We start from the raw sequence: 23,959 nt of genomic DNA, 5'->3' as shown, positions 1-23,959 counted from the left end.
GTGCCCTAAGAAGACCTAGAAATGAGAATATCGGGATTCGCCTCTGGCCTTCAGACAACCCGAGGCCTTGTTTTGGCTGACATCTCTCTGTGTTAACGCAGCACATTCCTTGAGTCCTAGGACTCCGTTATTTGTCTTCTCTCAACATCCAGCCTCCCTTGAGATAAAGTCCCATGTCTTACACTCTTCATCCTCTTCCGATGAGGGCCCCACCGATGCCTTTTGTGGGTTATCAGGAAATTCCTGTTTATGATGGTAGTGATGAAGAAACAGCTTGAAAGAAAGTGACTTCATCCATGTGCGTTGAATTTTTTTTTCTTTAAAATAGCACACCTACTTAGTGGAGGTCATACGCAAGGAATGTTCTATGTTGCAACACCCCTAGAGCCCAGGGGTCCTGCTCCCTCCCCACACTCACCACACTGGCCTCTCTCAACAGTCCCACCTGTTACAGGTGTGGCCACACACATAGGCATGTGCCTGCTTGTGCTTGGCTCTTAAAGGCATTGCCAATGCAAAATATATCTTAAAATATTTCTACCACCAACCTAAAGTAGTGACCCACTCACCATTACTTAATTTTTTTTTTTAATTTTTTTTTCAACTTTTTAAATTTATTTTTGGGACAGAGAGAGACAGAGCATGAACGGGGGAGGGGCAGAGAGAGAGGGAGACACAGAATCAGAAACAGGCTCCAGGCTCCGAGCCATCAGCCCAGAGCCTGACGCGGGGCTCGAACTCACGGACCGCGAGATCGTGACCTGGCTGAAGTCGGACGCTTAACCGACTGCGCCACCCAGGCGCCCCTTAATTTTTTGTATTAAGTAGGTAAGGACCCAGTTACCAGGGAGGAAAAATATATTGCTTTTATCATCTAATGACATCTTAGTTCTGATTAGTTTATCTGTGAGGCCTCTCATTGCTCTGAACTCCCACAGCATTTAGGATATACCTTTTGTCATTGCACTCACCACAGTTTATTCGAATGATCTCTTTCCCTGTTTATCCAACCCCCTAGGAGCTCCTCTGGACTATCTGTAGCAGCTGATGCAATGTCAGCCTTGTACATGGTAGGCCCTCAAAAATATTGCTGAACCAAACGTAAGCAACCCATGCCTTAGGCAAGCCCTGGAGAGTTCTGGAAAAAAGAGGCCCCCCCCCCCCCGCCCCCAAGAGTGGAGGAATGTAGTCTTGCAGTGAGAAAATGTTTTTTCAAATACACCACTTGATTGGCTTCTGCAAGGGCTCCCATCACAATTTGATTAACCTTGACCAGTGGCTTACCTTTGAAGATGGGTACACTCTGTGTCTACTAAGATGAATAGAATTTCCTCAGTAATTAAAAGCAGGTGAGGGACAGACCCAACCCTAACCTCATATTCTAGTGTTTCCAGTCCCAGAGAGACTGAATTTGCTTTCTGGGATAGGGTTTGCATCAGACATATTTCTTGTGTTCTTAAGAGTCTAACACAGAGTCTGACACATATTAGGAATTGAAACATAATAGCTAATAATTATAGAGTGCTTACCATATGGCAGACACATTCCTCTAAGCATTTTATATGTATGAACTCATTTAATCCTCACAACTATGAGACAGATACTATTATAATCCCCATTTTACAGATGGGCAAACCAAAGCACACGAGAATTTTTATGACTCGTGCAAGGTCACATAGCTCCAGAGTCCATGCTTTTTAAATACTTTGCCTTAGTACCTTTAAATGCGAGTGAAGGAATAAATCTCTCCCTGCACCATACTTTTATAGCAGATGTTTTCCTCTCCTGGGACACCACTTAAGGCAGTCTCCCCCACCAGACTGTCACTAGCTCAGGGTCATTCTTTGACTTTTGTCCACCCTCAGTTCCTAGAGCTTGACTGCTTGCCGCGCCATAGTAGGACTACCGGGCGTGCGCGTGGCCACCAGGGGGCACTATGGGCACACGTCGTCTTCCCTCCTCCCTCCAGTCCTGCGCGACCTGAGGGGGGGCCGAGCCAGCGTTGGGCGGAGCCTGGGAGAAGCGTCAAGGGGGAGCTATCCCGGCGGGCCGCGCGCGCGGCCGCGTTTGAATGGCTCAGAGTGGGGCTCGGCCCGGGAGCCGAGGGACGGTCTAGGCTGCCGGGCGCAGCTCGTCAGCGCCGGGGCAGGGCTGAGGTGCCACGGTACCATGAGGCGCCGGTAAGTGATGGCCGGGACTGTGCGAGCCCGGCTCCCGCAGCTGCCGTGCCGAGGCCGCGCGTCTCCTCCGGTCCGGCCGCGCCCTGGGCCCACCTGCAGGCCCCGCGGCGGCCTCCGCTCGGCGGAGCCCGGCGGCGGGGCTGCGGGGTCGGAGGGTGGGGAAGGGCGGGGCGGCGAGACCTCCATTTCCCGCGAGTAGCCCCTGCCCGGCCGCTGCGGGAAGGGTCCGGACCGCGGGCGCGGGAGGCCGGCTGGGGGTCGCCGCGGGGCCGGGCCGGGAGAGGCGTGGACGCGACCAGCTGTCACTTATTTATCTGCGGGTGGAGCCGACATCTGCACGCCGGGGAGGGGGAAGGACGGAACGCGTCTGCGGCGATCTGGTTGAGGGCTGGTTTTCCCGAGCCGCCTAGGCCGGGCCTTGGTATTTCCTTATATTCTGACGGGTCCTTGGTTCCCTGACAGATAAGCTTTTGTTTAGCAGGACAGAAACTTGACATAACTGCATACGAATTGCTGATTGCAAGTTTAAAAACCTCATTGTACTTGCTGAAAAGTTCTTCTGTAACAGTACCTAGGCTTTTACCACGCTCTTAAATTGGCGTAAATATGGAGATAACAAAGAGTTCAGTTGTTTTTTTGTGGCTTGTAAAGTTCTTTGAAAACAGAGGTGTCTATGTCAGTTTCTTTACAGATTAAAAGGAAAAAAAAAACAGTAACAAAAATTAGGTGTGTAATTACCAGTTTAGCACTAGCAAAAAATCTGAGAAACTAGACCACCTAATAGCTTCAACTTGTGTAAATGGTTTATTCTGGGGTTTTTTGTTTGTTTTTGTTTGAACCTGCTTCAGACTTGAATCAGAATTTTTTACGTTGAGGCTTTTACTGGGCTAATAACTAGCACTGAAGTGTTAGCGATGATAAATATTTATTTTGGGCCTTCTGGGTGTTAAGCACTGTTTGAGAGCTTTGCTTTGTGATGGGTACTATTATTATCCCCATTTTGACAAAGAGGAGACTGAGACACAGAAAAGTTGAGCAACTTGTACTAGGTTACACAGCTAATACATTTGGGACCCAAGCAGGCTGGCTTTGTGCTTTTACCTATGCTGCCTCCTTTATATGTGGCTTTTTTTAGTTTACAAAGCTCTTTCATTTACTTCTCTTAACTGGGGATATAAAATATGTGAAGTGTGTTTGTGTATATATATGCATTCACACACTATTAAATTGAGCTCTCTGCTTTTGTTGACCATACGTAAGTTTTGCGTACTGAGCAAAAATTCCGTTGGATATTTTAAGATAAATGGAGTTCATAAAGTTCATGTTTGTGTCGTAGTTTATAATGTTAGTTCCTTTGTATCATGTCCTGAAAGTGTAGAGAACAACAGTTTGAAACCTACATACTCTTTAAAATATACCTTTATATATATTTTTATTCTGAGAATTTAATTGAGTGGTTACTCTGTTCTTGGAATGATTATACTTTCAGCTCCATGACAAGAAATAAAGGTTCAAAAAAAAAATCATTTCATAAGAAATCAGCAGTTTGTGGTGATTTACAGCAGAGCAGTTAAATTTCATTCATCAGTTATCAAGCTTTTGATTGTCTCTATGCCCAGCAGTGTTAGGTACAGTTGGTTATACAAAAGAAATGTGCCAGGGCAACAAACCTTAGTTGGGATGTGAGATTAACAACAATATAAAATACTCTTCTTTAGTACAGAGGGTGTATGGTGAACTGAACTGGGCTGATCGGTAATGCTTCTGCAGAGAACCAACACATAAAGGATGGATCTAGGGCATTGAATAGAAGTGTGAATGGGGAATTTTAGTGAGGAAACAGTGTGTTCAAGGACTTGGAAGTGAAAAGGATTAAAAAAAATACTGATTCAAAGGGGCACATGCACCCCAATGTTTATAGCAACATCGACAATGGCCAAATTATGGAAAGAGTCCAAATGTCCATTGACTGATGAATGGATAAAGAGGATGTCCATTGACTGATAAATCGATATATATCTATATCATATATCTATCTATATATCTGTATCTCATCTATCTATTTATATAATGGAATATTACTCAGCCATCAAAAAGAATGATGGCAAATTTGCAACCATGTGGATAGAGCTAGAGTGTATAATGCTAAGAGAAATAAGTCCAAGAAAGACCAATACCATGTGATTTCACTCATGTGGAATTTAAGAAAGCAGATGAACATGAGGGAAGGGAAGGAAAAATAAAATAAGATGAAAATCAGAGAGGGAGGCAAACCATAAGAGACTTTTAACCATAGAGAACAAAGTGAGAGTTGGTGAGGGAATGGGATAATGGGTGATGATGAGTATAAAGGAGGGCACTTGTGATGAGCACTGGGTGTTGTATGTAAGTGGTGAATCACTGAATTCTGCTCCTGAAACCAGTGTTAAACTATATGTTAACTAACTTGAATTTAAATAAAATCTTGGAAGGAAAAAAAAGAAGACTTGGAAGTGAGAATAAAAATGATTTTTCTAGAGAACAGCGAACCTGATCTATTTGGAAAGTTCCTATTGAGAAAAATGAGATTATGTGGGCAGGACTGAGGAGTGTTGTATAAGACACATATGGCAGAGAAGTTTAAGTTTAACGTATATGTATGTACACAGAGAGATGATTTTGGAAGTTTTGAAACTTATATCAGTGGCTCTCAACTGGGGACAATTTTGCCTGCTTTGGGACATTTGGCAGTGTCATGGCTGGAATGGGGAGAGATGCTAACTAGTATCTAGTTGACAGAGGCCATGAGTTCTGCTGCTAAGCATCTTACGATAGGACAGCCCCTCCATTAGAAATAATTACCCCAAAGGTAAAAATGTCAGTGGTGCTGAGGTTGAGACCCTGTTGTGAGTTGGTTGTTTATATGGCCAGCTTCTGCTTCCATGTGCTGTAAAATAAGTATGAATGATGAATTTTAGGAGCATGAGTACAAACAATATTAAAGCTGGGGGAAGCTGGCTCAGAGACCTCAAGAAGGAGGCTCTTGTTGGAGTCCTCGAAGAAGGGGGAGATTTTAAGGAAATAGGATGAGGGCAATGAGAATGACAAGCAGTGATAAAATGAGACAATTATTTAAATAACAATTTTTCCTAAGTTTGAAAATAATGTGTGTTCACTGAAAATAATGCATGTTCATTATAGGAAATTTTGGACATGTAGAGAGTGAAAAATTAAAAGCACTTATAACCCTCCCACTCCCTACCCCAGGCAGAAACAACAACTGTTAAACATTTTCATGTGATGATTTTTTTCAAATCTTTTTTTCAAATCTTTTAAAAACTAGGACTATACATTTTTCTCCCTGTGGGTTTTTATTGTTTGGTGTGTTTATTTGTTTGACTCAGCATGTCATGAGTATTTCCCATTCCTTGAAAAATGCTCTTTTTAATGGTCACAATCTTTTTTGGTGTGTGTGTTCTTTTGAAATTGGAAATTTTGCTTATATTCCAAAGAGACACTTTGAAGGAAGAAATAGAATATGATGACTGATTAACTATAGAAATCAATAGGGGTAAAAGTCAATGGTATCTCCAAGGTTTTAAACCTAGGAAGCTAAAAGAATGGCAGGGCTACTGAAATAAATCGGTTTCTCATAATAATTTGGGGGGGGGGGGGCAGGGGATTCTCATAATAATATCCATCTTAGGTATGTAAACTGCCATCACAGAGACCCATAAAGAGATTTTAATAAGGACCTTTGCTGCCTATCAGCTTACATTCTTCCTAAAACTTAACAATAATAGTTTTTCTTTGTTTTTTTTTTGTTATCTTTGTTTTTGTTTTTGTTTTTTTTACCTTTTGTTATTTTGTGCTAAGCTTATTTTTCAGTTCCTAGCAAGTTTTCCTTTTTCCTCTTCTTGAAAAGTTTTTTTAATAATTTACTTTCTATTAGAATACTAAATAAGGCTCAGGTTTGTTGGTCATGAGTCTTTGAGAGATTAAAGGACTACTTGGGTTTTTTGAATGTATAGATTGGTACAGTTTATAAGCAAGAGGTGAGTATGACTCTTTTCTGGAGGAGGAGGAATTATCTTTAAAAATGCTTGCCAAGGGGCACCTGGGTGGCTCAGTCAGTTGAGGTCCGACTTCTGGCTCCCGCTCAGGTCATGTTCTCACGGTTCATGAATTCGAGCCCCACATCAGGCTATGTGCCCACAGCTGCAATCCTGGAGTCTGCTTTGGATTATATGTCTCCCTCTCTCTGCCCCTCCCCTGCTCTAGCTCTTGCTCTCTCTCTTAAAAAAAAAAAAAAAAAAAAAAAATATATATATATATATATATATATATATATATATATTTTATGCTTGCCCAGGGGCACCTGGGTGGCTCAGTCAGTTAGGCGTCCGACTTCAGCTCAGGTCAAGAGCCTGTTCAGATTCTGTCTCTATCTCTCTGCCCCTCCCCTGCTCGCTCTCTCTCTCTCTCTCTCTCTCTCTCTCAAATATAAAAGATAAAACATAAATGAATGAATGAATAAATAAATAAATAAATAAATAAGTAAATTTAAAAAAATGCTTGCCTAGAGGTGCCCAGGTGGCTTGGTTAAGTGTCCAACTCTTGATTTTGGCTTAAGTCATGATCTCTCAGTCTTGAGATCACGCCCTGCATTGGGCTCTGTGCTGAGAAGTGTGGAACCTGCTTGGGATACTCTCTGTCCCTCTCTCTCTCAAAATAAAATAAAAAATTTTTTAAAAATGCTTGCCCAGTGCCTGATAACATCAACCCACTCAATATTACATTACTGTTTTATGAGTCATTATACTTGTTGATCTATATCAGTTTAGTGCTTTCTGGAAAATGTATTTTAGGGAAATAATTTTTTTTAAAAAGCTTAAAACTAATACAAATGGTGCCTTTACTGGCAACATACACTTTTCAAATTGGATAAGATATAGTTTGACTTTGCTGGATTCAAATGCTGTGTTTACTACTCTGTGCTTATGTCCGAGTATCTTCTCTAATATCCATTAGTTTTGTATTCCCATCTTTGTTCTTGGGACATAATGAAGGTAGAGATGGGGGAAAGAGTCTTCTGAGAGTACCCTTAGTTTGCTTCCCCTTGACCACCTCACTCTCTTTCAATTTTTAAGAATAATTTTTTAATGTTTATTTTTACTTTTTTTTTAATGTTTATTTATTTTTGAGAGAGAGAGACAGAATGAGAGTGGGAGAGGGGCAGAGAGAGAGAGGGAGACACAGAATCTGAAGCAAGCTCCAGGCTCTGAGCTGTCAGCACAGAGTCGGACGCGGGGCTAGAACCCACGAACCGTGAGATCATGACCTGAGCTGAAGTCAGATGCTTAACTGAGCTACCCAGGCGCCCCTGTTTATGCTTACTCTTGAGAGAGAGAGAGACAGAGACTGTGTGAATGAGCGAGGGTCAGAGAGAAAGGGAGATAGAGAATCCGAAGCAGGCTCCAGGCTCTGAGCTGTCAGCACAGAGGCCGACGCGGGGCTCGAACTCACTCACGAACTGCAAGATCATGACCTGAGCCGAAATCAGACACTTAACCAACTGAGGCACCCAAGCATCCCTCTCTCTTTCAATTTTACACACTGCCTCAAATTCTTTTTGCCTTGAACAGTCATCCAGGAATGCCCATGCTAGCATCTCTTCTCACTAATCTTAAAACAGGCAGCTTGGTGTTATATGGGAAAGGCATTAACACTGCAAGTCACAGTTCTAAGCTTCTCTCTCCTGCTGGTGACTGAGTGTTCTTGGGCAGATCCTGTAATCTCATTTGTAAATTGAAATTATCTCCAAGGTCCTTTCCAGCTCTAAGAGTCTGTGAATCTGTGAAGTATTTACTTTTCAAGGGTAATTGCCTTTGCTGAGACTATTCTAAAGACATTCTAAGATGTCTTTCACATCTTAGTGTGCATTAATTAGATGATACCTCCCAAAGGCATTTGTAAAAGCTACTCCCATGTAATAGGATTGGGGAAGAAATTTTAGAACAGAATTTAAGTGCCACTAGCATATAAGCTTCAGGAGGGCAGGGATCATTGTTCACTGATGTTTCCTTAGTGCCAAGAATGGTAATTAGCCTGTAACATGTACTTAGTATTTGCTGAAAGAAGGAAGGAATGGACTGGTGTTGAGGAGGACTGCACAGATATTCTGAGTATCTTGAAAGAACTTGGAATACAAACCAACAGGATTACAACCTAGTCTTTCCTAGAATGTAAAAATACCTACAAGTGGTGGTAAAGCATCCACTGTTCACTTGGTTACCTTTCAGAACTATTAAGTAATTACTGCCCTGATTGCCCTTCATACTCAATAAATGCAGTTTTGTCCATTACCAGATCTTACTTTAGTGCCAGCTTGACTTTTGAGTGTACCTTTTACTCTTATTTGCAAAAACCTATGCCTTGCTTATTCCTTACACCACTTAATATCACCAGTAACAGTATGTTTAATGTTGTAGCCAAAATAAATCAATAGATTGATTAAAATTTGTCCTCTCATCCATAGAGGATTCATGGCACAGCTGTTGGAAATTAGTACTCTTGGCATTCCTGTTCCAGTCATCTTAATTCTTACTCATATAGAATAATCTTCAAGAGAGGTGGGTTAAGCGTCCAACTTTGGCTCAGGTCATAATCTCACAGTTCGTAGGTTTGAGCCCTGCGTTGGGCTCTGTGCTGACCACGCAGAGCCTGGAGTCTGCTTCAGATTCTGTCTCCCTCTCTCTCTGCCCCTCCCTGGCTCATGCCTGTCTCTGTCTCTTTCTCTCTCTGTCTCTCTCTCTCTCAAAATTGAATAAACAATTTTTAAAAATTTTAATAATCTTGAAGAAAAGTTAAAAGAATTTTAAGTTTAAGTAATCGCTACACCATCGTGGGGCTCAAACTCATGACCCCAAGATCAAGAGCTGCATGCTGTACTGACTGAGCCAGCCAGGTTCCCCAAGAATAGTTTTTAATTATGTGATTCGTACACAAAGCTTCTCAGTAAGTCTGTTTTGTCTACAAAATTAAGTCCAGGTTCCTAACCCAGTATTGAGGGACTTCTGCATTTTATCCAATCTACTTTCTAGTCTGTTTTCCTCCACAGTGACCTGGACTGAGTAACTATTTAGTTATTTGAATAGTTGGGGTAGATAATAATGAAACAACAAGCCGGTTATTCTCACCTAGGAAGTATGTTTCCAGGTAAGAAAAGGCTGGTAGGGATGCCTGTACAGGGTGACATTCATTATTTGGGGGAATATTTACTGAAAAATAGTATCAGGAACAAGAATTCTTTTTTTTTTTTTTTTTAATTTTTTTTACATTTATTCATTTTTTTGAGAGACAGAGCACAAGTGGGGAGGGGCAGAGAGAGAGGGAGACAGAATCTGAAGCAGGCTTCAGGCTCTGAGCTGTCAGCACAAAGCCCGACGTGGGGCTCGAACTCACAAACCGGGAGATCATGACCTGAGCCGAAGTTGGACGCTCAACCAACTGAGCCACCCAGGTGCCCCGGAACAAGAATTCTTAAACTCCACATAAATATTTTTTTCTCTTCTTGTTGGCAGACCTATTTGGAAACGAAGTAATAATTAGAAGGAAATTATTTATGTATATTTAGTGGCATCACTTGACTACTTAGTGTGACTGACTACATTATTCTGTGCCCACAGCATTGTTTAGATGGTTTATCAGTCTGGATGGGCTGTTTTACAGTAACAACCCCCAAATCTCAGTGGCTTCAAATAACGAAGGTTTACTTCTCCTTGATTCATCTTACATGTGAGTTATCTGGGGGCTCTGCTCTATGTTGTCCTTGTTAAGGAATATGGACAGATGGAACTTTACTCTCTGTCCTGTTGCTGCTTGCCATAATAGAGGGATGGTAATAGAAGTGAATCACACAAAGTGGCTCCTTATTTCACTGGCAAGAGCAAGTCATATGACCATTACCTAACTTCAAGACGATGGGCAAGTGTAAACCAATCATGCATCTGAAAGGAGAATTGGAATGTCATGGCACGGTTTTAATGTTTACCACAGTTAGGCACTCTCCCCTTGACATTTTTAAATATTTTGTGACTCCTCCCAGCCTACCATTATCTTTCATGGTCTTTTTTTAGATAGGTTCCTTCATTCAGCAGCTGTTCATTAAGCACCAATTCACTATATGCCAGGCACTATTCTAGATAGTGAACATGATTCCTGCTTTCATGGAGCTCACAGTTTAGTGGGAGGATGTGGACAATAAGCAAATAAGCTTGTTTCAAATAGTGATGAGTGCTATGGAGAGGGACAGATACAAGGTACTGGCATAGAGAATAGACCCCAAGTTGGTGTTATTTTTGATTGGGTGGTCAGGAAATCCTTTTGGGTGAGTAACATTTGATTTGAGAGGCAGTAGCCCTGAGAGTATATGGGAGGCATATTTTAAGCAGGAGGAATGGTTTGGCCACAAGATGGAAATGACCTTGGCATGTTTAAGGACAAAAGGCCAATGTGGCTGGAGCATTTAGGAGCAAACAGATATAGTCCAAGGGAGAGATGATGGTGGTTTTGTCTAGGATAATGCTTCCAAAAATGAAAAGAAATGAAATAGTTTGGGAATATGTTATAAAGGCAGAATCAGTGGATTCGAAGTAGGGAATTTATGAAAGAGAAAATAAGAATGAGTCTTTGGGGCTTTCAGCAACTGGGAGGATGATGATGGTTCATTTTATTTGATTAGGAACAGTTGAATGTGATGGGCATTACGGAGGGCACTTGTTGTATGTTGTTGTATATGTAAGAGAGGAATCACTAAATTCTCCTGAAACCAATATTACACTATATATTAACTAATTAGAATTTAAATAAAAATTTGAAAAAAGAAAAATTTGAAAAAAGAAAATAAAAGGAACAGTTGAGAGGATCAGATTTGAGAGGGTGGATATTAAGGGCTCTATTTTCAATATGTTAAGTTCAAGAATAGTTGACTATAGAATTGACATCCATATGGAGCTGCTCACAGGCAGTTGGAGGTTTGAGTTCAGAGTTGAGAATCATTGAGAGGAGCGATTTTTTTTTTTTTTTTTTTTTTTTTTTTTTTTTTTTTGCAATTAATACATTAAATTTGGTTACAGTTCAGTTTTGGACCTGAGTTTCATTATACCTCATTAAGGCAGTGTGGGATTTTTATGCTGGAGAAGGGTGCTCTCTAAGAGATGGGGGCATTTTCAGATTTCAGTATATATTCTAATTTCAGCCCAGGAGACATAGTGATAACAAACCACTGTAATGGACAGGGAGGGATGTGTGGTAATCCTTGCACATGTTGGAGTGTAAGAAAGATTAAGAACCATTGTTATAAAAGGGCTCTAGCATCATCTTTTGTTGATTTCTTTGTTTAATTCTTAAAGGGCAGTCTACCCTTATTTGTAAAGTCTTAGGGAGTACTTACCCTGTTTACTTCAAAATTAGGCACAAGTGTTACAGATTTGTAACCTTAGTCCAAATCATGAAGATAGAACATTAAAGTTAGCTTATGTTAGCTGGTCTTTTTTGGAGTTGTATATCTTATTGCAATGTCTTTTCATACATAGTCTATCTTGAAAGCATCAGAAATACATTTAATAGCCAAACAAGGGGTCAGAAAGGATCCTTAAGGTGACATTGTTTTATATATGTTTATAAAAATTTCTGAGTTTAAAAAGACAATTAGAAAGGATTATTTTTCTTCCCTATGAATATTTCCAGAAAAAGCTGGAATATTCTAAGAGGGAGAAGAGAGTTATTCACCAAAACATGCTAAGATAATCATCTACTTGGCTTTGGAAACCCTAAGTCTTCCTAAAGATTCATGTGTTTGTGTAGCCATTGAAGAAGAGATGTATATTATATTATCAATACATTTTATTGTTTTTTAAAAATATTTTCTTTTCATGTTTTTATTTAAATTACAATTAACATACAATGTAATATTAGTTTCAGGTATAGAATTTAGTGATTCTTCACTTACATACAACACCCAGTGCTCATCACAAGTGCCCTCCTTAATGCCCATCACCCATTTAACCCATCCCCTCACCCACCTGCCCTCCAGCAACCCTCAGTTTGTTCTCTGTAGTTAAGAGTCTATGGGGAGGGGAGGTGGATAAAGATTTTATTTTTAAGTAATGTCTACCCTCAACGTGGGCCTCAAACTCAACCCTGAGATCAAGAGTCACATGCTCTATCGACTGAGCCAGCCAGGAGTCCCATTAACAATACATTTTAACTTAGTTAAAAAATAATACTTGCATTTGGGGCACCTGGGTGGCTCAGTTAGTTAAGCAGCAGACTCTTGGTTTCTTCTCAGGTCATGATCTCATTGTTTATGAGTTCGAGCCCCACATCGGGTTCAGCTCTGACAACATGGAGCCTGGTTGGGATCCTTTCTCTCCCTGCCTGTCCCTTCCCCTCTCCCTCCCTCCCTTCCTCCCTCCCTCCCTCCCTCTCTCCCTCTCTCTCAAAAATAAATAAACTTAAAAAAAAAAAACAAAAAAAAACACTTACATTTGATACAAAATCAAAAGCCTGAAAGGAAAAAGTCTCCTTCTCACTTCATCCCCTAGCTACACCTATCCTCTCTCTAGAAGTGACTTTTGTCCCCATTTTCTTGTGTATCCTTTCAAAGGAAGTTCAAGGAATATACAGGCAATCACTCATGTACACATTTAGTCTTTTTGTTTTTTAATTTTTTAATATTTATTTATTTTTGACAGACAGACACAGTGTGAGCAGGGGAGGGGCCGAGAGAGAGGGAGACACAGAATCTGAAGCAGGCTCCAGGCTCTGAGTTGTAAGCACAGGGCCAGACGCGGGGATCGAACTCACGAACAGTGAGATCATGACCTGAGCCGAAGTTGGAAGCTTAACCAACTGAGCTACCCAGGCGCCCCGACGCATTTAGTCTTTATGTAAGTGGTAGCATACTTTTCTGCACCTACCTCCCCCCACATGCCCACTTTCCAGTTATAAGGCATTGAAAAAAATTAGTCTGTGGGTCCAGAACTATTGGTAAAGATGATGATAAATAGCCACCAAGTAATCAGAATTTAGCTAACTTCCTTTTCTCATTATTAATACCAATCCCTTAATGTAGACTACTCAGTGGACTTAATTATTAAAAATAAGGATGAGGTGGTGGGAATGGTAATTCCCACTTAGCATCAATTTTTAAATTTTCGTTTCAGGGTAACTCAGTCATAAGAGAACTGGAATTCAGTTTGGTCTAATTGACTGAAATGATATATTATCATCTTGTATCCATTGAATCTGCAGAAATATGTATTTTCATGCTTGATCTGCCTTCCTGAATTTGATGTTATTTCTCAAACCAACCTTCCATGCATGGCAGACTGAGTTAATAGAAGATGGTGTGATAAATCATCAATGCAGCAAGTAAAAAGCCCTTAGGATTTATTCTGGGTCCTAGGGGTTTTGTGTTGTTCTGAACATGGAATCAGAACAAGGGTACTTAGTTTCATGATTTGAGTATTTAATATCAGGCTCTGATAACTTGGTAAATCCATTTCCTCAATAGGAATAAACCTAGCAAGTGCATTAGACATCCAGGTAATTTGATGGGGCACCATTTCCCTGGGTGGTGCATAAATAAGTACTGCCTGTGTTTATTTCTGTGCTTCTTTTTCTTCTTCTCCATTGTTCTTCACCTCCTACCCACCAATCCATGCCGTATGTAATTGAGACATTCTTTCAAAATGTTAACCCTCAATCAGATTAGAATCTAGAAGGGATTAAAAGGCTCCAAACAAAACTAATCAACAGAATGTATCATTTTTCTACCAGTGTACTAGTGAACACGCCATTCACTTTGTCACTTTTTGAGTACAAGTGTCTGCAGTCTTTATAAGCCACTCCACCCCCCTTGTCCAAATGTGCCTTTAAGAAATCATGGAATTTTTTTTTTGGAATCTGGCTTGATATTAAAGTACATGTGTTTAGTTCTTATGATAAGTTGTGACTGCTCTACACTAGGTCACATAATCTGTTCAGCCCAACATTTGTTTTGGACACCCCTGTAATAGTTATGAAAATAAATTTTACACATTAAAATTTAGTGAAACTCTTCATTGAGAATCATTGGGTGAGTCCTGTTGGACTAGAAGCTGTTGTTACTCTATAAAATGATTCTTTTTTCTTTTTTTTTTAATGTTATTTATTTTTGAGAGAGAGACAGAGTGCGAGTGGGGAGGGGCAGAGAGGCAGGTTGTACACAGAATCCTTAGCAGGCTGCAGGCTCTGAGCTGTCAGCACAGAGCCCAATGCAGGGCTCAAACTCATGAACCTTGAGATCATGACCTGAGCTGAAGTCGGATGCTTAACCGACTGAGCCACCCAGGCGCCCCTAAAATGATTCCTTTTTTTTTTTTTTTTAATTTTTTTTCAACGTTTTTTATTTATTTTTGGGACAGAGAGAGACAGAGCATGAACGGGGGAGGGGCAGAGAGAGAGGGAGACACAGAATCAGAAACAGGCTCCAGGCTCCGAGCCATCAGCCCAGAGCCTGACGCGGGGCTCGAACTCACGGACCGCGAGATTGTGACCTGGCTGAAGTCGGACGCTTAACCGACTGCGCCACCCAGGCGCCCCTAAAATGATTCTTTAAACATACTTGCTTTAAGGGGCAGCTGGGTGGCACAGTCACTTAAGCCTCAGACTCTTGATCTCAGCTCAGGTCATGATCCCACAGTTCATGAGTTCAAGCCCTGCATTGGGCTCTGCGCTGATGGCACAGAGCCTGCTTGGGATTCTGTCCCTCCTTCTTTCTGACCCTTTCCAGCTGTGTGCTCGCTCTCTCGCTCTCTCAAAATAAAAAAATACTTAGTGCACACACGGAGAAGAGGCAGAGTGAGAGAGAGAGGACTCGAACCCATGAACTGTGAGATAATGACCTGAGCTGAAGTCAGATCCTTAACTGCTGATCCACCCAGGCTCCCCTAAGCCACTTTTTTCTATTTAATAATTTAGCTCAGCAGTTTTTCCCCTTAAACTATTTGATAAGTCATTGGAGATAATTGCCATGCTTAATATATTTTATTATAATGGCTTTTCTGTGTTTCTCCCACTATGAATATTGTGAAGTTGAGAATTTTATAAGAGGAAAAGTTGGGAAGTTTAAGGGTATGAGCAGAAATGAGGCAGGAAACTAGTTGCCATAATGTAGCTATATATAACACCAAAATTCATCAACTTTGAAATGATTCAGGTCACTGAGTTTTATAATTTTACAATTCTTTTGTGTTCCTTTACATAACAAAGACATGTGTTTTAAGGCTTAAGAAACTAATTTCTCACTTCTTATTAAGGTATTGTCTTATGTTAAAAAATAAACTTAATTCTTTTATTTAAAATATACAGATCTTTAGGGGCACCTGTGTGGCTCAGTCAGTTAACCGTCCGACTTTGGCCCAGGTCATGATCTCACAGTTCATGAGTTCAAGCCCCGCATCAGGCTCTGTGCTGACAGCTTGGAGCCTGGAGCCTGCTTCGGATTCTGTGTCTCCCTCTCTCTCTGCCCCTCCCCAGCTCATGCTCACACTCTGTCTCTGTCAAAAATAAATAAACTTAAAAAATAAATAAATAAATAAATAAATAAATAAAATAAAATATACAGTTTTTTACTGTAGAAAATTGATACAGAAAAATAAGCTGAAGAAAATGATTCAACCTTAATACCGTAAAAAAATAAACGGGAAAAAAGGATTCAACTGTAATACCACTCTTAATAAAGAATTTTTGTCCTTTTGGTCTCGTGTTTATTTTTTTCCTATGCTACATGTACGCATACACAGAAACCTATAACACAAGTAGGAACTGGTATTAAAGTTTGCTGACACCATAAAGCATGTTTCTTATACGAAAGACAACTTGCTTCATCGGTGATGTCTATGTATATATAACTTAATGATAGCTAACATTTATAGAGCGATTAACCATGTGCCAGACATCGTGGCAAGTGGATTATTTTATTTAATCCTCACAGCACCACTCCAAAAATAGGAGGCTAAGTAATTTGCCTAAGATCGTGTAACTAATAAGTGGTTCAGGCAGGACTCAAACCCAGGAAGTCTGACTCTAGGACTTGTGTTTCCCTGTTATGACATACTGCCTTGTCCTTTCAGTTTAATCACCTAAGAAAAGTACAAGTGCATACTACTGCTTTCACATGCAAACTAAAACATGATCTTCTGTAACATCTGCCAAATTTGTAAAGGCAGAAATTGATAATACAGAATCTTCTGTCATCAGGGGTGCCGATTGTCCATCTGCCCATTTGCCAGGCTTACACGGTTGCCCAGCTTAGTAAATATGATGAAATTTAAAACAGGAGTTTAAAAACATTGTTTCTGTGAAAACTAATTGGAATGGTTTAGATAGACTACATGAAGGCAAGTGACTCAAAAACTTCATATCAACTTGGGTATAGGTTAGAAAGCTAAAGATAAATAAAGTAAAACCATCACAATTTAGAATTTTGTACTGATAATGCTTTGTGAGTGTCATTAGTTCTTGGGCCACTTGAAAGAAACCCAAAGTAGGAATCATTGATGCATATGCATCATTTTAAGGTACATGTGTACATCTCTCTTTTGAATCTCATTTTAAATGATTTTTTGAGTAACCACTATCCCAGTCACATTATATGAAATATTTTTATCATATATTTCAAGAGCTCTATAATCGTATTTTTTGACCCACTTATTTGCTTATCTAGAGGAAGTAATCTATTTTGTACAAATATATTTATATCCACCAAAGTATTTTCTGTAAAAGCAAAAATAAAATTCATGTGATAAAATAATATACATTTAAATCATTTTCAAAAGACTTTCTAATATGTAGGAAAATATGTTGATGACACAATGCAGTATATAAAACTAAGCTGCTTGGCAGGAAAAGCACCAGAATAATATTGGTGGTTGAATCACTGGTGATTTTTTAAACTTATTTCAAAAGTAATACTTGTGTGAAATGCAAAATTTTGTATAAAGAGAGCATAAAGTAAAAAATTTCTCTACTGTTCTCCACCTTTGTGGTTCACCTTTGTAGAAGCATTCAGTGTTTCTTGGGATATTTTAATGTGAGAGAGATAACTTTTATTCATGTTTATTTCTCCCTTTTATGCAACACACTTCTTCTGTTCCCAAATCCAGGGATATGGAGTTAGGGAGGGACAGGACCCAGACTTCCTGCCCACATCTGTTTTTGTTTCTCTCTTTTCCCCCCTCCCCTTACTTTCACATTACTCTTGTTGAGACAAAGTTCACTGCATCTACAGTCATTGAGGGGAACACTACCTCTAGCCCAAAGAGCAAGGACATGCCATTTAAACTACATTATTGCAGAACATTGCTATATATATTTATATATAGCCCACAAATAAGCTTTACTCATTGAAGTACTCTAGTATCTTATCTATTTCTTTTAACTTATGGAAATATTTAACCATATAGAGAAACAGAGAGGATGGTATAATGAACATCCCAATTACCCAGCTTCAGCCATTATCAGCGTTTCTTGTTTCAGTGATTTTCCTGTACTCTGTGCAAATCCTAAATATCTCTTTTCATCTGTATGATGTATGTATGTAGATGTATCTCTAAAAGACTCTTAAGAAAACAACAAAGAAAGATAAAATACCATTCAACTAGAAGTAATTAACAATGATTAATAATACTTCCTTACTCTCATATTATTGCTGATAGAAATGCAAAATGGTACAATTTTTTAAAAGTTTGACAGCTTTCTTGAAAAGTTAAACATATACTTACCGTCATCCCACTCCTAAGTATTTACCCAAGAGAAATGAAAGTATCTGCTCATGCTAAGACTCGTACAGGACTATTCTTAGCAGCTTTATTAGTAATAGCCCAAATTGGAAGCAACCCAAATGTTCATCAACAGATGAATGGATAAAGAAATTTTGATATATTCACACAATAGAATACTGTTCTGCAGTAAAAAGGAATGGACTATTGATACATGTAACAGCATAGATGATTACCAAAATAATTATGTTGAGTGAAAGAAATCATACCTCCCTCAAAAAAGGAGAATATACTATATGATTCTATTTATGTAAAATACTAGAAATTGCAAACTAATGTATAGTGACGGAAAACAGATCAAGTGGTTAGGGAGGAATTATAAAGAGGCACAGGAAATTTTTTAAGATTATGGATGGGTTCCCTATATTGATTGTGGTAACGGTTTAATGGGTGTATATGTATGTATGTGTACAGAAGTACACTTTAAATATGTACAGTATATTATTTGTTACACTTTAGAGTTGTAAACAATTCCTTAATATCACATATTCAGTCAATACTCAAATTTCCCTAATTACACATTTTACCAGTTTTTTTAAACTAGAATCTTAAGCAATGTCCATACATTGTATTTAGTTGATGCAGTGTCTTTTAATATATAGTTTTCTCTTCTTTATTTTTCTTTCTTGTGAAGTATTTGTTGAGGAAACTGAATTTTGTGTCCCAAAGAATTTGTGTTTTCTGGATTTTTAAAACTATATCCCCCATGATAATGCTTAATAGGCCCTCTTTGTCTTCTGTATTTCCTTTAAACTGATAGTTTGTAACAGACAGTTGAAACTTGATTATGTTCAGGCTAGATTTTTTGGCAAGAATACTTAATAATAGTGTTGTGAAGTGTATTTCCTGTTGTATCACACCAGGAGGCATGTAATATCTGATTTTCTCCTTGTTTGTGATGCTAAAGTTGATAAGTGGTTTGGATGTTGTCAGTCTGATCTATTCTTTATACAGTTCCCCATCACCATCTGTATGTTTTTGCTTTGTATTTGTGCTCAAATTGAACAACGATTTCTGAAGAAGAACTGAAAATATAGTAAACAGGAAAGCTCTAGATTCTGATTTTTGAGTACCTAAGAGTTTTTGCTGTGGTTGCTTAGCGAGCTTTCCCTCATTTCATTTGTACAATTTCCTTTGTGTCTTCAGGGATCAGATCAGGTATGACAGAAGATATATTTCTGGATACTTTACTCTCAGATTAGAGTCACTGCTGCTGCTCTTTTAGCAACCTGTGTATATATTTCTCTTTTATAGCACTTATTTTATATTTGTTGACTTTTTCTTTTCTTCCCCACTAGGCCATGAGCTTCTTGAGAAGTAAGATGTGTACTTCTTACTCATCTCTTGACACATATAGGCGCTCAATAAATGCATGTTGAATTGAATACATGTGCTTTCTTTAATCATTTAAAAAATGAACTTTACTTTGTGATGATATTTGTTCTGGAGGATATACGCATATATACGCACACACATATACGTCTGTGTATATATTTAAATTAAGAGTTGTTGAATTACCTTTTAGATTGTGTAACTAAGAGGCGCCTGGGTGGCTCAGTTGGTTAAGTATCCAACTTCAGCTCAGGTCATGATCTTGTGGTTTGTGAGTCCAAGCCCTGCTTTGGGCTCTGTGCTGACAGCTCAGAGCCTGGACCCTGCTGCAGATTCTGTGTCCCCCACGCTCTCTGCCATTCCCCCACCTGCGCTCTGTGTCTCTTTCTTTCAAAAAATGAATAAACATTAAAATTTTTTTTTTTTTTTTTAGATTGTGTATCTAAAGGTGTGAAATGCAGCCCCTGATCAGGAGAATCTCATTTTTCAGTCTAGTTGGCAAGAGGAGACACACCTGGATCAGTTAGTTTTCAGTCATGTCTTACATTTAAACCCTCAATTATTTATTGATTGTTAAAGTCCTGAACTATGTGATGTTAATTTACTAAGTGCCATAAAAAAGTGGTGAAGGAAGAGATCAATGAAGATAGGAATCAAGAAATGATACGGAGAGGAAACTTTGAATTCAGTCATTTATGGTCAGAGGCCATGATGGAATGGAAAGGGACATTTCTGTTTCCATAAAAGAAGAAACATTTCACTTCCATAAAAATGAAACATCAGGGGAGGCAGGAAGTATTTTTAAATTTGTTTTTTTTTTTAACGTTTATTTATTTTTGAGACAGACAGAGCATGAACGGGGGAGGGGCAGAGAGAGAGAGGGAGACACAGAATTGGAAGCAGGCTCCAGGCTCTGAGCCATCAGCCCAGAGCCCGATGCAGGGCTCGAACTCACAGACGGCGAGATCGTGACCTGAGCTGAAGTCGGCCGCTTAACCGACTGAGCCACCCAGGCGCCCGTTTTTAATTTTTTTTTTAACGTTTATTTATTTTTGAGGAGGCAGGAAGTATTAATAGCAAAACAAATGAGACTTAATGTTATAAAGTGTTTTCTGTGTTTAAGGATGCTTACAATGAGTTTAGAAGTCCATACCCTTTTCTCATTTCCTTTTGTGAAAGCATTTTTTTTCATTTTTTTTTAATGTTTCTTTATTTTTGAGAGAGAGAGAGAGAGAGAGAGAGAGACAGAATGTGAGTAGGGAGAGACAGAGAGGGAGACACAGAATCTGAAGCAAGCTCCATGGGACTCCAGCTCACAAACTGTGAGATCATGACCTGAGCTGAAGTCGGATGCTTAGCCTACTGAGCCATCCAGGTGCCCCTCCTTTTGTGAAAGCTTTAATGTGGTTAGTTTCTTACATTTTCATCATTTTCTCATACACTTAACAGCCCTTGATCCTTCTGTAAAGTTCCAATGTTAGTCCTCTGCTTTCTGTCTTCAAAGTTGGCCTACTGCTTTGAAATCACTTTAGTCAGTTAAAATATTCTTTTCTTAAGTTTTGACAGTTAGGTAATTAACTTATTTACTCCCCATTCTCTTTATCCTAGTTCTTCCTTTATTTAAAAACAAAACCGGAGTGCCTGGGTGGCTCAGTCGGTTAATCGTGTGACTTCGGCTCAGGTCATGATCTCTTGGTTCGTGAGTTTGAGCCTCACGTCAGGCTCCATGCTGACAGCTCAGAGCCTGGAGAATGCTTCGGATTCTGTCTCCCTCTCTCTACCCCTCCCCCGCTCACACTCTGTCTCTCTCTGTTTCTCAAGAATATATAAATGTTAAAAAAAAAAAGCCACCAAACTGTTTTATTGTCTGCAGGTTTTATTTTTGGAGTGGGGCAGGATAAATATGCAAACATCTTTGTTTTTAAAGATGAGGAAAATGAGACTTAGTTATTTCCAAGGTCACATAGCTAGTTAAATAGGAAAGCTAGAGATTTGAACATGGGACTATTTGACCTAATCTTTTAGCTACACTAAACTTTAAGGTTGGTTGAGTCTTTAATTTTTCACCCAGTTAGTGAGTTTTGATAACTACTGCATGGTGAGCAAAAAAGCTTCCAGAGAGCTAGGAGAGACCAGAGAAGCCTGGAAGTCTTTGCAGATTAAGCTTTTAACTCCCACTGGCCTCCAAATGAGAGCACTCACCCTTCATCATTGCACACAGAGGACACTGAAGGCATCTCCCATACTCAGGGCCAGACAACCCACATAGATGAGTAGAACATGGAGACAGCCAGAAAAGTGAGCCTTAGTAATCACCAGTCAGAACAGTACATATTTCAGATACTTGGAGCAGAGCAATGTTTCTAGAACGTTCACCACTGAAATATGGACCAATTTCCTGGAGGAAAAAAAACGGATGGGGGCTCCTGGGTGGCTCAGTCCATTAAGCGGTTAAGCGTCTGACTCTGGTTCAGCTTGGGTCATGATCTCAGGGCTTGTGGGTTCGAGCCCCACATCGGGATCTGCCCTGGCAGCCTGCTTGTGACTGTCTCTCTCTTCCTCTCTCTCTGCCCCTCCCCTGTTTGCACACGTGTGCTCTCTAAATAAATAAATAGATAGATAAATAAATAAATAAATAAGCTTAAAAAAAAAAAAGAATGGATATGGGCCTAGTGAAACCACATTTCTCACTTTTGTCAAGTGAGTGTCAAGTGTCCAAGGAGCCTAATGAAAAGCTATGAATGACTTGTGCTCTGCACCCCAATTTTTTATTTTCTTATTTTTTTTAATGTTTATTTTTGAGAGAGAGTGGGTGTGGGGGGGAGAGACAGAGAGAGAGGGAGACAGAGGATCTGAAATGGGCTCTGCACTGACAGCAGCAAGCCCAATGCAGGACTTGAACTCAGGAACCTGAGCTGAACTCAGACACTCACCCGACTGAGACACCCAGGCGCCCCCACCCCAATTTTTTTAAAGTCAGGTTATTGAGGTGTCATTGACATGAGTTTTGACATATGCAGAGTTATATGTGTTTAGTCACTACCACAGTCAAGGAATAGAACATGTAGGGTGCCTGAGTGGCTCAGTCAGTTAAGAATCCAACTCTTGATTTCGGCTCAGGTCAGGATCTCACAGTTCATGAGTTCAGTCCCTCCATTGGGCACTGTGCTGCCAGTGTGAAACCTGCTTGTGATTCTCTCTCTCCATCTCCCCCCCCCCCCCCACTCTCTCTCTCGCTCTCTCTCTCAAAATAAGCAAACTTAAAAAAAAAAAGAAAAGAAATAGAACATGTCCCTCCCTACAGAAAGTTCCCTCTTGTCCTTTTGTGGTCAACTTCTCCCTTCTTTGAGACTCTGGCAACAGTTGCTATTTTTCTTTCCCTATAATTTTGCCTTTTCGAGAATATCATAAAATGAAGTTGTATGGTGTATGCTGTTTGGAGTCTCACGTCTCTCATTTAGCATAATGGGGTTGAGACATATTCATGTTGTCATGTATATTAGTAACCTGTTTCTTTGTATTGCTGAGTAGTTGATAATTTTTATGGAACTACAGAAAATTCAGTCTAGGAATGTAAACCTTTTAACTAAGGTGGGTGACCATATATCCCAATTTGCTTGACAAACTTGGTTTATGCCTAGTGACACAGCATAATTTTTTCTAAATTTATTTTCAAGTTAGTTAACATATAGTATAGTCTTGGCTTCAGGAATAGAATCCAGTGATTCATCTGTTATATGACACCCACTGCTCATCCTGAAAAGTGCCCTCTTTAATGCCCATCACCCATTTAAACCTTCCCCCCAACCACCTCACCTCCAGCAACCCTCAGTTTGTTCTCTGTACATAAAGTCTCTTATGGTTTGCCTTCCTCTCTCTTTTTATCACATTTTTCCTTCCTTTCCCTTATGTTCATCTGTTGTGTTTTTCAGATTCCACACATGAGTGAAATCATATGATATCTGCCTTTTTCTGACTGACTTATTTCACTTAGCATAATGCACTCTGGTTCTATCCACATTGTTTCAAATGTCAAGATTTCATTCTTTTTCATCACCGAGTAGTATTCCATTGTATGTATATACCACATCTCTTTGTCCATTCATCAGTCGATGGACATTTGGGCTCTTTTCATAATGTGGCTATTGTTGATAGTGCTGCTATAAACATTGGGGTACATATGCCCCGTCAAATCAGCATTTTTGTATCCTTTGGATATATTCTTTGTAGTGCAATTGCTGGGTCATCCAGCATTCTTCACAGAGCTAGAACAAACAATCCTGAAATTTGTATGGAACGAGAAAAGACCTCACATAGCCAAAGTAATGTTGAAAAAGAAAACCAAAGCTGGAGGCATCACAATTGCGGACTTTAAACTGTATTACAAAGCTGTAATCATCAAGACAGTATGGTATTGGCACAAAAATAGACACATAGATCAGTGGAATAGAGAATCCAGAAGTGGACCCACCTGCCAACTAATCTTTGATGAAGCAGGAAAGAGTATCCAGTGGAAAAAAGGCAGTCTCTTTAGCAAATGGTGCTGGAAAACTGGACGGTGACATGCAGAAAAATGAAACT

At 39.6% G+C, this 23,959-nt stretch overlaps 1 protein-coding gene across 2 annotated transcripts in view; it reads left to right on the top strand.

Annotated features, from left to right (window-relative positions):
• KATNBL1 (katanin regulatory subunit B1 like 1) overlaps positions 1–23,959 on the top strand; it is a 49,901-nt gene that overhangs the window by 3,895 nt on the left and 22,047 nt on the right. The window contains exon 1 of one of the 2 annotated variants that reach the window (XM_058738301.1): positions 2,031–2,180. The exons of the other annotated variant lie outside the window; for it this stretch is intronic. The gene's annotated coding sequence lies outside the window, so the exon portion shown is untranslated. Of the gene's footprint in view, positions 1–2,030; positions 2,181–23,959 lie in introns of those variants that run through there. 2 annotated transcript variants of the gene reach the window in all.

Source organism: Neofelis nebulosa, chromosome 7 (genome assembly GCF_028018385.1).
Source record: "Neofelis nebulosa isolate mNeoNeb1 chromosome 7, mNeoNeb1.pri, whole genome shotgun sequence".
In the NCBI taxonomy this organism is placed as follows: domain Eukaryota; kingdom Metazoa; phylum Chordata; class Mammalia; order Carnivora; family Felidae; genus Neofelis; species Neofelis nebulosa.
This window is presented reverse-complemented; position numbering and strand designations above follow the sequence as displayed.